This window comes from Euprymna scolopes, chromosome 8 (assembly GCF_053919585.1).
Source record: "Euprymna scolopes isolate OS-2025 chromosome 8, ASM5391958v1, whole genome shotgun sequence".
NCBI lineage: Eukaryota > Metazoa > Mollusca > Cephalopoda > Sepiida > Sepiolidae > Euprymna > Euprymna scolopes.
Genome location: NC_136489.1, coordinates 95,569,925 through 95,586,888, shown reverse-complemented (window position 1 = coordinate 95,586,888; position 16,964 = coordinate 95,569,925). Strand labels below are relative to the sequence as shown.

The 16,964-nt window shown below is 35.2% G+C and overlaps 1 protein-coding gene across 2 annotated transcripts in view; it reads left to right on the top strand.

Moving 5' to 3' along the window:
* The first annotated feature begins 1,102 nt into the window (after window positions 1–1,102).
* LOC145283657 (ectonucleoside triphosphate diphosphohydrolase 1-like) overlaps window positions 1,103–16,964 on the top strand; it is a 101,427-nt gene continuing 85,565 nt past the window's right edge. For both annotated transcript variants that reach the window (XM_080132656.1, XM_080132655.1), the window contains exon 1: window positions 1,103–1,234. The gene's annotated coding sequence lies outside the window, so the exon portion shown is untranslated. The remainder of the gene's footprint in view (window positions 1,235–16,964) is intronic.

Here is a 16,964-nt window from a genome sequence, read left to right as displayed (position 1 = left end):
TTTACTTTGGTTTATAATGGCTCTTATTGGTGAATGGTGGACACGGAGTCTTACATCCTTAGCTTTTAGATTTTCTAATTTCTTTATTTATTAGTTAACCTCCTTAAATTCTAATTTCTTTATTTATTAGTTAACCTCCTTAAATTCTTTCTTATAGGATATGTCCAGGTATTCTTGAATGCAGGTTTTTTCATCAATCTGAGATATACTCTCCAGGAATGGGATTAGGTTGTTTGAAATTTCGGTCTGTAATTGATGTTTCTTCAACCAACTGTTGTAGATTCTGTCTCGAACGAGTTCATGCCCTACTCGTTTTGCGACCTTTTGTGTCCGTCTGGAGCTGACTGGCAGTTTCAATGTTAAGCCTGGTGGTACTAACTTAAGATCACGGCACTGGCATAGGAATGTGAGGTGGTTAGTCCTCCTTGCCAGATTTTGAATTGTAAATAAAGTGTTCCGCTCAAAATTCCGTCCAAATTCCCAAGTTCGACAGAAACATTCCCGAGTTCAAGATACACCTGAAGAAGGTCGGAGGTTATATCGACCGAAATGTTGTGAAAATCACACTCAAGATGAGAACAGTAGTCTGATGAATCCAAATAATACAAATAACCAATCCTCATCTCAAAAATTCAGAAACGTTAGATCTACAGTATTATTTAATTTTTTAATCAGTTCTTCATGTGGTATTTTTGTATACAAAGTGCTAAAGTCATATGTTGCTATGGATTTAACTTTTTCCGAAAAATTTATGCTATTTAAATATATATATATATATATATATATATATATATATATATATATATATATATATATATATATATATATATATTAAACATGCTTTAATTAAAAATAAGTTGCTTAAAAACAGGAAGTTCATTACAAAATTACATTATTAGATTTTCATCTATGGTAATTTGAATTTCTTTTAAACACACAACAATCAAGTTTAGTGTTTAATATTGTCGCCTCATCATCCATGTCAATGGGGAGGGTGTATGATTTTCTATTATTTTTGTGTCACACGTTTTAGTCACGAGTTATCTGGACAATAGGGACAAATTTATAATTAAGAAAACCAGGGGACGTTACTCTCTGTTGACTATAATAAATCTGTTGAATTATCTTCTCTTACTTTACATGCCTTTCAGCAGAATAAAAACGAACACGTGAAATCACAAGTTTTTACGCCCTTCAAAAGTCTCGGATAGCTATCTCTTAATAAAATTTGAAGGTATGTTCAAAACCGTTTTTTTTTTCTCTCTAAATCATGAATATATATTCTTATTTGTTTCAATTGTCGAACTTGAAAATAATCATTTATATAAATCTTAAAAGCAATTTATCAATTTGCCGGGAGAAAATGAAAATATTTCACGTGTGTATCTCGAATACCCAATGTTTAAATGATGCTTTAAGTAAATTTTAATTTTTATTTATTTTGCTATCTTCGGTCAAGATTTACAGGGTTTGTATTACTGTCCACATAGATTCGAAAAAGTTGTCAAAAAACAAATATATAACAAATAAATGTTATCAAAGGCAAGAAAAAAATTGGATAAAATACTGTTAAAACTCGCTCAATAAATGTTACCGTGACATGGGTTGACATATATTCGGCGGTTTTTTAACCGTGTTTTGTCTAGTTTTGTATTTATAACACCTTTTCCGAAACTTACTGTGTTAAAGAGAGAGTCAGACGGCCAGACGCCATTTTGAATTTTCCAATACATTGGTAAACACTGAATGTTTTTCGAGCTGAATAAACATGTTACATTGAATAAAAACACAAAAAATATATCTAGTTAGGTAGAAAAGTAACTTATCTTGCCTTTGATAACATTTATTTGTTATATATTTGTTTTTCCGCAACTTTTTCGAATCTATGTGTACAGTAATACAAACCCAGAAAATTAACTGAAAGACTGATTTTGCGGGTATCAACAGAAATTCGAAAAAGTGGTCAAAAATATATCAATGTTATCAAAGGCAAGTTACTATTCTTCATATCTGGAAAAGTTTTTTGTGATTTTACTTTAAAACGTTTATTCAGTTCGAAAAACAATGTCAAACGTTATGTGAGAACAAGAAAATGGGTAAAACTATACAAACACCGTGACAGCGAATTAACCCTAACCCTAAACCCTAACCCTAACCCTAATCCTAACCCTAACGCTGTCACGGTGTTTGTATAATAATACCAGAAAATGACCTCGAATTGACGTCTAAATATTTAAAGTTTTGATAATGACTTAAAAATAAAAAATTATACAAAATACTGTTAGAAACCCCCTCAATACATGTTACCGTGACATATAGTGGACTGGATGGGTCTCTAACAGCATTTTGTTTAATTTTTATTTTTAAGTCATTTTCAAGACTTCAAATATTTAGGTGTCAATTCTCGACCATTTTTCTTGTTCTCGCGTAACGCTTGACACTATGTTTTTTCGAATGAGTAAAACCACTAAAAACTTTTCAGATATGTAGAAATGTAACTTACCTTGCTTTTGATAACATTGATATTTATTTGATATATATTTGAATTTTGACCACTTTTTTTTGGGGGGGGGGGATCTCTGTGAATTGTAAAATATACTCGATTTTGCTTTATCATGTGAGAACTAGTTTCCACAATCTACTAATTTGTCATTTGCGTTTAGTCAGTAACGTAAACAAAGATGTTTACTTTGCTCAGATCCGATATTTACGGAACTTAAAATGCTTTTAACTTCAGAAAAATTTAATCTGTCACAAACGAGTAAGTAAAGCAAAATAATTTATTTATTTTTGACTAATTTACCAACGATATTTCCTTTAAAATAAGTTATATTGGTAATAGTAATGGGTGGAACGGGGCGGAGCGAGCGGAGCTCTTTTAAAAACGCGCAATCAATGCATTGCATTATTGATTCCGCATTTTTAAAAGAGCGCCAGTCCAGTGTTAGTTATCTATTATTTTTATTCTAAAACTTCTCCGCAATAATTTTGTTCTTGAAATAAAAAAAAAGAAAACGGTGCTAATGCAGAGAGTGATCCGCGCTATTTTTTAAATGGTATTTCCACGTTTAATTAAAGTTTTGTTTTCTTATTCAATTGTAAGGTTAAAGTAAAGAATAGGTACAAAACATCCTCCCTTCCGCATGTTAAGAATGGCGGTTTTTTAAATAATAACGTTATTATTTCAGCACGGATCACTCTCTACATGAGTACCAAAAAAAAAATTGTGTTGCTCTTCATAAGTTACATCACACAAACTGACGAGAAACACATTAGAATATCGGTGCTTATGCACTTATTGTATACCGCGCTATTTTTTAATAGTATTTTCAAGTTTGACGATATCGTTTTGAGAGGAATTTTGCAGAAAAGCTAACAAGCATAAAAAATTTCTTAATACTTAACAAAATACTAATAGAAATTCATTCAGTAAGTAACAGTTACACTTATTGGGTGGATATTTTGTTTAATTCTGAAATTTTTAAGCCGTTATTAACGCTCCGGAGACGGCGTGTTTTCGTCAGCCATCTTTATTGCCGGTCTAATTAACGATCTCGATACTGTTTGTTTTTCTAGCCGAATATACGCTTTTTACACAAAACCTATCCAGGTAATTAGAAGAGTAACTTCTCTTGCCATTGGTAAAATTTAGTTGTTATACATTTGAATTTTTGGCACGTGTTTAATTTAATCAAGGCATTAAAACATGAAAATATTCGAAAAAATATATATTGTTCGTACTTGTTATGGAATAAAGTTTTCATGCAAAAAAAAAAAAAAATCACTTCATTTGATAAAGTTTTTTTTTTTTTTTTTTTTTACAGAAGAAAATCAAATGTTAATGAGATCGATCGTGTTGCGTTCATCTTGCGTATTTCGCAGACGAGGAAGGGCGTCCAATCACCGCTTAGTTTGTCAAAATTTGACGAAATTATTTTTGTAACATGGGCAGAAAAAATGCCTAGATAAACATTTAAGATTTTTTTTTCTATTTATTTTACAGAGTTTTTCTGCCCATTTTTAAATCCCCTTTTAATTTTGTCCTTTGTTAATCACTTTTTCGTTTAAAGGCACTTCTTCCTCGTCCGCAAAATAGGCAAGATGGACGCGACACGATCAATTTCATTAAAATCTGATTTTCCTCTATAAATAAAGTTTTATTTGATCCTCGGTTGCAAAAAAGGAATGCTCATTTTTGCCTTTGTAAGTAAAGTTGTTAACGACCTCGAAAGGTGGTAGTCTTTGAATCCTTTGACAAGAACTACTGGCTGGTTCATCTGTCTTCAAGATATTAGTTTGCAGCTGTTGAAGGGGTCGATATGATGCCTTCTGATGTAAGAAGGTCCAATCCTCGCACAGAGAGGATAGTGCCAAAGTTCATGTTTATGTCAGGTCGCCAATTCAGACCAAAAAGGAAGTCTCGAGCGGACTTAAATAAGAATTTGCTTTATTATTTCGGCTTGAAATAAAATGTCTCAAGAGACGACAGTTTCAAATATCCTTCTTGTATGGCTTGCTTGAATGAGACTGAAAAGAAAAGCATGCAATACAAAAAACCCGCGAAACACTACACGGTAAATATAATCGACTGATTTGATTGGTCCAAAACAATACAATGGGAGGCATGATGTAATTATCAAATTTCTAACACTACTTAAGAAGATGGCTCGACAAGTATTTGTTGAGATTAGACTTGAAGATAACCATGTTCTAGTCTGCAGGGAAACCAGTCCTGTGGTAATGTGTTCCACAGATGGGGGAGTCCTTGGAAAGAAACTCTCTTCATGGAAATTCTGTTTACTTTTAGACACAAAAAAAAAAAAGAAGAAAAAGTTCTTTGCAGCGTTGGTAGGACGAATTCTTGCTGTGAATGTTTTGCAGGGAAGAATCAGAGATTGGAGCTAAATCGAGCACCTTTTTTTTTTTTTTTACACAGACATCACCACATTATCAAGGCCAAGAGGCCATTCAAGGATAAGGGTTAAAGAGTGTACAGTAGAAATTGGACAATATAGTAATCATTAGTAATGAAAATTCGGTAAATTTGATAACTTATATGGAACGGCTCATCAAGAACTTATTTACGTTAGACTTGAACACAACCATATTGTAGTCAGCAGGAAAACGGAAGACAATTCCACAGGCATGCAGTTCTAAGAAAGAAGCTTTGTTCATGGAATCTACGTTTAGGTTTAGGCACAGATAAAGAGTAGGGGGAATTATTGATAGTGTTTTCAGCTAGACGAGTGTTTCTTGTGAAAGTTTGGTGAGGGGGGACCATAGATTGAAGCTCAGTCGAACACTTTCCATGAAAATAACGATACATCAGAGACAAACTCGCAACATCTCTTCTGTGAGAGGTTGCAGGGAAGAGAAAAGGACATCTCCTACGAGGCTACGAAGTCTTATTTTGGACTCTATCAAGGCAGGACAAGTCCTTTCTAGCAGCTCCTGCCCAGATGTGGCAACAGTATTCCATCCTTGGACGTATCCTGGCTCTTATATAGATAGAGAATTGCATCAGCAGTGAGATATCTACTGGATCGATAAAAAGATCCCACTATTTTTCCAGCAGCCTTGGCAACATTTGATGTATGTGTTCCATTTAAGATCAGGAGTAATGGCCCAGCCCAGAAGCTTGTCAAAACTTGAGGCCTCCTGAAGACGAGAACCATTCATTTCAATTGATGCCAGATGTGGATCAGAATGTTGATGATGTAAAGAAAGAAGCTTGGTTTTAGATGCATTAAAAGTAACCAGCCACTCCTTTCCCCATTGTACCACGTGCTCAAGATCAGAGGAGAGAGAATCAGAGAGAACTTGGTCGTTTATTGTCTTAGATGTGCTACCATAAATGGTAGTGTCATCAGCATAAATGTCTACAAATGATGTAAGGATGTGATTTGGAAGATCATTAATGTAGATCAGAAAAAGAGTTTGGCCCAGGATCGACCCCTGAGGGACACCAGCATTAATACTGTGAGCTTCTGATTTTTGCCCCTCAACTACTACTCTTATGAACCTATCAGAAAGAAATGATTTAATAATTGAGGAGACATTTCCAGCTATACTATAGCTAGAGATCTTGTGAAGTAAACCTTTATGCCATATCCTATCAAAGGCCTTAGATATGTCAAGAGTAATTGCCCTAGAAAGGTTGCCTCCGTCGAGAGATTTGCTAATCCTATGAGATATAACTGTACGCACATCTGCTGTAGATCTAGCAGAACGGAAACCATATTGAGTGTCAGTAAGAAGGTTATTTTTGTTGAGATGTTTGATTACTTCTGTATTTAACACAGATTCCAGCAACTTAATCATGACCCACAAGAGACTTATTGGCCTGTACTGAGAGTGGGGATCTTAAATACAGGGCATACTGATGAAATTTTCCAGGGTGATGGGAAGCTATTCTCCTTAAAACAACGTTTAAACAGTTTTGTAAGTATGGGTGCTAGTTCAGGTTGAAGTTTTTTGAGTACTATAATTGGAATACTGTCAGGGCCAGTTGCTTTACTGGAGTCAAGGTTTTTGATTAGCTTGGCAACATCATGTACAGATATATGTATATCACATAGCGTGTTTTCTGATACAGGAGGAAATATTGGGGGTTGGCGGCCTTGGTCGTAAAGGGTAGAATTAGCTGTAAAGTTCTTGCCAAAGAGTTTGGCTTTGTCTGATGCTGACGAGATTACCTCAGGTCCATTAATGATAGTTGGGATAGAGCACACGCTTCTGTTCAGGATTCTGTTTGCTATTTGCCAAAACTGGTGGGAACCAAGCCGCTGCTCAGCTATTTTGGACTTAACAGATTGAGCATACAACTCTCTTGCGTTCTTTATTACTTTCTTACAATGACAAAGGGAGAAGGAAAAGCTGTTTTCTAGGTTGGCAGTATTTTGCGCGAACAGTTGGCAGAGATGGCAGAAATTTTCTGTTTCTATGTCTATCCTTGTAGCCATGTCACTAGTAAGGGTGCTGGAGGTAAACGTTTTATCTGGGCTTACATCCGCCTGATAGTCAGGGACCTGAACCTTGGATTAACCACTAAGGAGGCTGTCCTATCAGCAGGTGCAAAGTACTGAGGCTGCTGTATTGCCATTTGGTGAATGGATTCTGGACCATGCAGTAGCTTCTGGTGGGGCCTCTCGATGCCATATTAGTGGCTTTACCTTATCATGTGCTACAAAAAAAAAAAAAAAAATCTTTGTTTCTTTTTCTCTCTTAGTTTCCCCTCTCTGTCCTGCTCTAAGTAAATTTGATGACCTAGTCCACAAATTCTAAAATTTCATCATGACAAGTTTCAAGAAAAAATACACAATTAAACCCGGTTCTCCAACTTCCAACGTAGACCCCTACTACTATGTCTCCTTCTCCAACATCAGGGGTCTACGTTCTAACCTTCCAGAGGTTGAAACCCAATTACAGGAGACTAAACCAGACCTTTTATTTTTGAGCGAAACTGGCATTGGACAGGCTATTTCCCTAGAAGAGTTTGCAATTAAAGGATACTCTAACTTAACTTCTAAATCTGACCCCCAAGATCGCCATGGGCATGGAATATGTGCCTATATTAAAGATGGCTTTCCATGTGGTAGGGACATCTCCAGAGAAGATCCTAACTTACCCTATATGTGCTTCCGGGTTGCATTAGCTCACACAACTGCATTTATATTTACTCTCTATTGCCCCCACAACAACGGAGTTACTATCTTTAAAAGCATATCTGAGAAAATTGACCCAAGTCCTATCTGCTTATCCTTCAGCTAACATTCACGTATGTGGAGACTTCAATGTTCACAACGTCGAATGGTTGACCCACTCAAACAAGACCGATGATAAGGGGAGGTTCTGTCATGATTTCTCTATTGTTTATGACCTCACTCAGATTGTTCACGAACCCACCCATGTGCCCAACAATGACGGCCAGTATGCAAATCTACTAGACCTTTTTTTCACAACTTGCCCTAAACTATGTTCAGTTTCTGTTCTGTCTCCTCTTGAATCTTCCGACCACTCTGTTGTATCAATTAAGATAAAAATGAAATGTAATTAGTCCCCAGGCGTACCTCCCCATCATACAATATATCGATACACTAAGGCTGATTGGGATAGCTTCCGTACATTTATATTGTATCTACCTCTGCGTTCCATGTTTAAAAAGGATGTGTCCTCTATAGTATAATCCCCTCGAAAAAGTTCCTGCAAAAACCTAACAGCCAGCCATGGTTCTCTCCAAAATGTGCTGCTGCCATTGCGCACAGAAATCACTTTTTCCACTGCTTCCAACGTAATAGATGTATGGAAACTAAAGCCGCTTTCAGGACTGCCAGCAACCATTATAAGAAAGTAATAAAGCACCTTCCACAAAAATAATGATAGAGTAGATTTTTTGAGTAAGGATTTAAAAATTCTTTATCTTGTGAATCAATTTGCTTTTAAATTCAGATACCTCAAATTTTTATGTAATTTTAACAATGTGTATTAGAAATTAATAAATATTCCTCTAATTTCAGTTTCTTTGGGGAATTTTAAAGGACATATTAGCACAACCTTCTATTTGAAAGATTATCTTATGTTTTCAGATTTGCATCGGATCTAAATCCTCAGTCTTTAGACACATTAGACATCAATTTCAGTTTCTTAAACTTAAGCCTTAAATTTTAAACATTTTCTAAAATCAAAATAATGTAATTGATTTTTATTGAAATTGGAATAAGTGGTAAAGAACTATTTCATTCGGAGAATTAATTTTACATATTCTGTGACGGGTGATTTTCTAGTTTATAATAAAAACTAGGAAAAGATTGGAAAGGAAATTAAGAAATGACTACAAAAAACAAAAAACGTTACTATTTGCACAAAATAATTTTCTAAATCAGAGATTTTTTCCTTGGTGTAAGCATTATGTAAATTTTAATTTAAAAGTTTAAGAAGCCAATACAATGCAGAGTTTACTTTTTTAAATAAATATTCATTTAAAAATTTTAAATCAACTTAATTTAAACAAGCATAGAAAAAGTTTTTTTGGTTTTTTTTTCGTTTTCTTTTGGCGTAGTGCCACATCATAAAATATATTACAATGCATCATAAAATATATTACAATACATCATAAAATATATTACAATGCATCATAAAATATATTACAATGCATCATAAAATATATTACAATGCATCATAAAATATATTACAATACATTATAAAATATATTACAATGCATTATAAAATATATTACAATACATTATAAAATATATTACAATGCATTATAAAATATATTACAATGCATTATAAAATATATTACAATGCATTATAAAATATATTACAATGCATTATAAAATATATTACAATGCATTATAAAATATATTACAATACATTATAAAATATATTACAATGCATTATAAAATATATTACAATGCATTATACAATATATTACAATACATCATAAAATATATTACAATGCATCATAAAATATATTACAATGCATCATAAAATATATTACAATGCATCATAAAATATATTACAATGCATCATAAAATATATTACAATGCATCATAAAATATATTACAATGCATCATAAAATATATTACAATCTATAAATATAAAAGCGAAAATGTATGTGTGTATGTGTGTTCGCTTTTTCTGTGTGTCTACAAAAGGCTTCTTTCAGAGAAGCGGTCGCTCGGTTCACAACTTTTTAAAACTTTTTATATCACATACAAATCGTAATATCTCACACTTAAAAACGAAGCTCGCCTGTGTATTTAATTTGCTCGATTTCGGGAAGATAAATATTCAATATTTGTCGCTCGCCGCATGTGGGTTAGTCTTTTTCCTATAACATCTGGGGGGGGGGTTCAGCAGTAAATGAAATCCCGCAGTCAAACTTGACCTCATTAACTCATTAAAATGCGCACCTGCTAAATCCAAGTAATTAAATAAATTCAAACGTGTTTCTGTAAGCATGTCGCGGTGAGACAATGATTAACGTCGCACTTTTTTTTTTCACACTTTAATTTACAACTTTGCCTCTAGTGTTCGGGTTCGGGTTCGATCCTCATGCTTACTTTTTTTTTTTTTTTTAACCCCCCCTCCGGAGTTTCCAAACACCCGGGCAACGCCGGGTACCCCTCACTAGTACATTATAAAATACAACTATTCTCTTATAAAAAAATTACCAAAAAACCATTGCTGCTATAGTTCATAAAAAATAAAGGTTGAGTTTATTCTCTGCTTATTGATGCTATAGTTGGTAATTTGATACCTTTCTCAGCAGTGGCAAAAATGCGCATCTGAACATTTTGTCTGTGAAAAGGGAAAAATCCTGTAGAGGATCATTGCACGTTCGTTCTTTGTCTTCTTCCTCCACTTTGTTACTATTTCTACTAGATGGTCTTTCGCCCTACTTGGGTTTCTTCTGTTTTTTGTTTTTTTTTGTTTTTTTTTTATATCAGTACAAAAATAATTTCTTAATTCTCTTTGCAACCTTTTCTTCATTTTTAGTATAAACTAGAAGAATACCTGTCCCAGGACATGTAAAATGAACTTCCCAAGCAAAACCATTTTTGCACCACTTACAAAGATTACATTTTTGCACCTTTACAAAAATTAAAATCAATATAGTATGCTACTAAACCTTATGTCTAGAATCCTTATTTCAGTTTTGATCAAAATCTGTTACATGATTTTGATTTTTTAAAAAATGTCTAAAATTTAAAGCTTAAGGGGTCTAAAGAAGAAATTAAAATTCAGAGAATCTTGCAAGAAAATCACAAATATTTCACTGAGATGCTGTCATGCTGGGGCAAATGCCCTCTCTGTCTGGTGCAAGACCACTAAACTGGAGCACTATTTTCCATTGGTACTGTAAAATTGCAACCTGTTTTACATGTTTCCATAGTAATTTTATGGAAATCTCAAATACCCGGTTGTAAAATATGCTTAAATATATTTTAATTCATGCAAATTGCATATTTATTACAAAGCCAATTCTCAATTGAATATTATATTGTACCTAATATACAGTACTGATTTTAAGAGTTAAAAAAAACTGATTTAGGTGCCATCAGTTAGAATCAAAATATTTAGCGTTCCAGATGCATTCCCTACTTTTTGAGCTATCGCCAGATAGATAAGAAAAATTTTAAATAAACCATTTTAAACTCTGAATGAATTTGCACATGCTCAGAAGAAATAGAAGTATGTTGGCAAGTTAAAATGAACAGTTTGCATTTCAACTTGCCAACATGTTTCTGTATGCATTAATCATCCATCCAAACAAAGATTTTACTTATAAACCAATCTTGGTGTATGATTACTATTTCCTGTTAATTTCAGTGTTATGTGACCATTAGTTTTAAAAGATTATCGGTAAAATGTTTACAGACAGACAGACATACATCTACTGCTTTATTTATATAGATTAGTAATAGTGTTATAAGTATTCATATTAGTATTATTTTAACCCTTTACTGCACAGCACAGTTCTCATGACTTTCAAAAACATGTTTTTCATGCTCAGAATTGCTGAAGCACAAAATTGCTGAAGAACAAACTGGCTGTATCAATTGTTGGCTGCAGAAATGCTGCAACCTTTAAAATCCTCATGCTTCTCAAAATGCGACCAAACTATGTCTGATGCCTCTCCGCACCTTTTCATACACATTCATGTTTTATGAGTTGTAATGCATTTGAGTATTTATACAATTTTGTCTATATGATAACACTAGCCTGGGTGCCTGGCATTGCCCGGATGTTTGGAGGTGTGTGTTGAGCAAAAAAAAAAAGTGGTAGTAGGCAGGCAGGCAGGCAGGCTTGAACCCGTACCATGAAGGAGAAAAAGAATGTGAAAAAAAAAACATGACGTCTTTGCTGTTGCATCCATTGCCAAACCGGAAGTAGTGAAGGTTTAAATTAAAGCTAGTCAATTGAAAAGAGGGGATGACTTTTGAAAATATCGGCAAAAAAGCGACCCTCTCCCTGTAGAAAAGTGCCCAATTGAGGGTGAAGAAATTAATGTTTTTAGCCAATTTTTCAATTTTTATCGTCTGAAGAGTTGAGCTTCAAAACGATACTGATCTCGTGAAAGTCCGTTGCCTCTGTCAAAAGTTTTAGGTAGGCATACAAACATACATACATACATACATACATACATACATTTAAACAGACAGGTGAGATTTATATTATAGACACCAAGTCAGTTTGTGTTCATACATACGTTCTTGCCAATCCCTCTGTTTTTTAAGAAGGGATCACCTGTATGGGGGACCATGCATGCTCCACTTGTTTCAGATGTGATCACCTGCTTGCTCAAGAGTCATTGAAAAAAATATTTTATCTAATTCATCTGATGTTGCTAACCTGCTGACCGTTTAGTATTTAATAAAGCCACAGAACAAAAACGTCACAGCTAACAGTAGGAAAAAAGAATATTTATTTCCAAAAGATGTAAATTGTTACAAACTAAATGTTGTGGTGGCAACCACTTATTTGCATATGCGAATAACATAACACTATAAATGGCAAGCCTAGGTTGGCCTTGGGGTGTCTTACTCAAATGCCACCGGAAGTGACGCCGAAGAGCGTACATGTCCTCCCACCAAGACTCTCTGACTCGACACCGTCATTTGTACATATTGTAAATATACCTTTTCTTTAATACACTTATTATTGCGTTATCTTGTTGTTTGCGTCTTCATTGTATTTCCTTACTAATTATTGTTCAACCTTGCAACCACAACACTAAATATATTTCATTTATTTATTTAAAGCATATTTAACTAGCAATGACAATTATTTGAGACTTTTTTTATGTTATTAACACTAACAAACATTTAGGTTAATATTATGAACAGTAAATTATGCAAATAAGTAAAGAAAGCAACTGAAATTTCAACGTCGTCCCACTAGTTTTTAATTGTATTCGCTATGAGTTCTCACACAGGTCGCCATCAGAGATTACTCAGACAACAGCCAGTGGTGTTCCCTAGAATCTGGGTGACAACAAATCTCCCAAGATTTCCGGTACTGTTCACCTCTTTTGATAACCTTTGCAAATGAATTTGTGTTATCACGACAGCCACTTCCCATTGACTTTTGGCTGACAACAAGATGCACTTGGTATCTAAAAGATGCTATCTGCCAAATTTGGTGTAACTCTGTAAAGTTGTTTTGAACTCTATTATAATATTATTGCATAAAGAAACTTGTTGAAGGAGTGATTGATAGATGAGAGGTCAGAATTTAAGTTGATTGGTTGTTTTTGTTTTACGGCATATCAACCCTTTTTAGGTTATTTAATGCCGAATCCAAAGATTCGGAAGAAACAGTTTTTTAATAGAATATATTTGTCGTTTTCAAGTCGGTTTCTATTTAACCCATAGTTGGGACCCTAACAGGTACTACCACTCTGCCTCAGAGTGGACCTGGGAGCAATGGCAGTTAAAGGGTGGCTCCACACTCCACAAAGCCCGCAAGCTGGGGCCTCACCACTGGATATAGTTTAAGGTCATATCCAGGACCCAGAATTTAACATTTAGTTAATGATATGACTTCTGGAATAAGGGAGATCTCATTTTCAGCTGGCAACTTAACCAGAACGTCACAAAACTGGGTCGCTCCCCAAAGAACCTACATGGGAGTGGTTGAACAGTGTAGCTAAATGTAACAAGACACACTATCTATGAATGTTCCAAGTTGTCTGTATTAATAAACCTTTTATAAAAACTAAACCTCGGTGTCCGAGTGAGTATATTTACAGAGAATCAAAAACCTTGTTTCGCAATATCAATAAGTGTATAATAATGTATACGTGCTATGGTAAATTGAAACGATCACGACGAACACTTAATTACTAGATTTAAGTCATAATTGTTGAACATATTTTTTTAATAAATCTTTTTTTTTATTATTCTTTAATAGTTTTTCCTGCATTATTTTTATGTGCTTGTGGCCAACGATGACATTTCTTTCCTTCTACATTTCTTATCAATTTTAAAATATTTAAAATGTTGAGTGTAGTCTCGTGTTCTAACATAAGTCTTTTTTTTTTATTTTTCTTTTTTATTTTCCAATAAAATATCTAGGCTAAAATAATTAAAACTAACTTTATGCATTTTTATATATATCTTTAACATCCCCCCACCCTCCTTTGCCCAATAAAATATCTTGTTGCATGTTCGGTATATTGACTTGAATGTGTATATGTGTGGAGGAGGAAAACATCCTGGTTGCCAATATTACTAAACTTGGCTTAGTCTGAAATAAGACCACGGTACATGAGTATCCAATAAATATTTAATCACCAAGTTGTAGCTTTTATAGAAAATCAGTGGTTATTCTATCTTGTTTTTTTTTGTACTAATGAATCACTGCTTATCAAGACACAAAACCCACTCAAGGATAAGAATTAATGAGTTTGACAATGATTTGAAGAATGAAGACCCTGGTTGAAACTAGGCAGAATTTGATTAAGAGAGGAAGGGAAGGGATAGACAAGAATTTGTTAACATTGGATTTGAATAATACAATCAGGTTGTAATCAACTGAGATTACCTTTCAGATCTAGGTACATGGAGGAAGAAAGGAAAATTATTTACAGTGGTTGTAACTAGACGAGTTTTTACTTCCTTTCCCTTTAAAAAAAATGTAATCCAAGGTCAGAAATTGGAGGGAATAAGTCAATACATTCTGGCTCTGCAAAAATATCCAGTAAGGACGCCTGAAGCAATCCTCAATAAACCAACACCTCCTGAAAGAGAGGAGGTAATTCTTGGGAAGGAGCACATTCTTGGATGGAGCCATATGATAACTTATTTCCAACTGCAGAGGGGTTGAAACTGCCATGCATGTATGTTGGATTGAGTGCTAAGTGATCTTCAGCAAGTATGATAAAATGTTTTGACAAGAGAGTGCTTAACTCCATTTCCAACATTATTTTCAAATAAATCCCTATTTATTTTTTCCTCTACTGCTGGATAAAAAATTATCCCTCTGCTCATTGGCTGCAGCAAAACAAAGCGTACTCCTGGATTAAAATGTTTTGGCAAAGGAGTGTTTCAATATCCACTTGCCGAAGTTGGAAAATGCTGAAAGACATGCAGAAGACACAAGACTGAAATAATGATAATATATATATATATATATATATATATATATATATATATATTAAATTATTAAATTAATAATAAAGAGGTTGTCTCCTTAGCAACCGACAAGGCTAACATGCTTGCCAGTCGGTTTGCCTCAAACTCCACACTGGACCCTTCCAACCACCCCCTACCTGACTTTCCTATGCGGACAAACGCCACACTAGACGATCTGAAAACCACCCCTGCTCAGGTGCATGCTATCATAAAAAACCTTGATACCTCAAAAGCATGTGGACCCGATCTTATCCCAGCTGTGCTATTAAAAAAGTGCTCAGCCGAAGTAGCTTCAGTTCTCTCCAAACTCTACAACAAATGCCTTAATGAAGCTTGCTTTCCGGTCTGTTGGAAAACTGCTTCTGTTGTACCAGTATTCAAGAATTCTGGCGAAAGGACAGACCCATCAAATTATCGCCCCATTAGCCTCCTCCCACTTTTTGCCAAAATATTTGAGACCATAATTAACCATGCTCTAGTCCATCATCTTACAGATGCTAAACTACTGACTGACAAACAATATGGATTTAGACAAGCCCGTTCCACAGCAGACATCCTAACTGTGATCTCTGAACGTATATACCATTCACTGGACAACGCGGGGGAGGGCAGAGCGGTAGCTCTAGATATATCTAAGGCTTTTGACAGGGTATGGCATGAGGGTCTCCTCAGTAAAATCAGATCATACGGTATCACTGGTAGAATACTTAACATAATTAAATCCTTCTTAGATAAGAGAAAAATCCAGGTTGTCCTCGATGGTCGTACATCTAAACAATATGATATAAATGCGGGGGTGCCCCCGGGTTCTATCCTTGGACCTCTATTGTTCCTGATATTCATAAATGACCTCCCCGACAACATTGCCTCTGAGATGGGTATATATGCTGATGACACTACACTCTATGGCAGGCACGACAGGAAGACGAATGAACACATTTCTAAAGAAATGGCAGAAACACTAGAGGAAGACCTCCAATCTGTAGTGGAATGGGGACAAAAGTGGTTGGTCGCGTTCAATGCTGCCAAGACTAAACTAGTTTCATTCAATAATTACAAGAAACCCTCTCTACCACCCATAGCAATGGCCAATGACTCTTTATCTGAGAGTCCATCTTTCAAACTCCTTGGCCTAACGTTCACAGGAAACATGAGTTGGAACAATTACATTGAAGGCATTGCCAGGGCCGCTGCAAGAAAGGTGGGCTCTCTCTACCGTGCTAGAAAACTACTAACACCCGAAAGTATCCTGTACCTCTATAAGGCCACCATTCGCCCATGTATGGAGTATTGCTGCCACATCTGGGCTGGTGCATCTGCTACTAGTCTCTCGCTCCTTGACAAGGTTCAAAAGAGAGTCGCAAACCTGATAGGCCCTGAACTGGCATCTAAGCTTCAGCCTCTGTCCCATCGACGAAATGTTGCATCCCTCTGCCTTTTCTACAAGTATTTTAGTGGTGAATGCTCTGACGAGCTGCAATCACTTGTGCCCCCACGACGTGTGCACCCTCGACAAACCCGACAGGCTGCTAAATCCCACCCCCACACTGTAGAGATCCCTAGATGTAAAAGATCTTTTTACTCCAATAGTTTCTTCCCCAGAACCGCTAGACTCTGGAATTCCATTCCAGGTCCCTGCTTCCCCAACAGTACTGACGTGCAGAAGTTCAAGTGTAACGTGAACCGACACCTTGCTGCCCAAATCCCTACATAGTACCCCAGTAGTTGTTGCCCCTGATAGTAGCCCCCTACACCAAAGTGGCAATTTGCCTTGTTTGGGGTGAAAAGTGAAAATGTAATAAAAAAAATAAAAAAAAAAAAAAG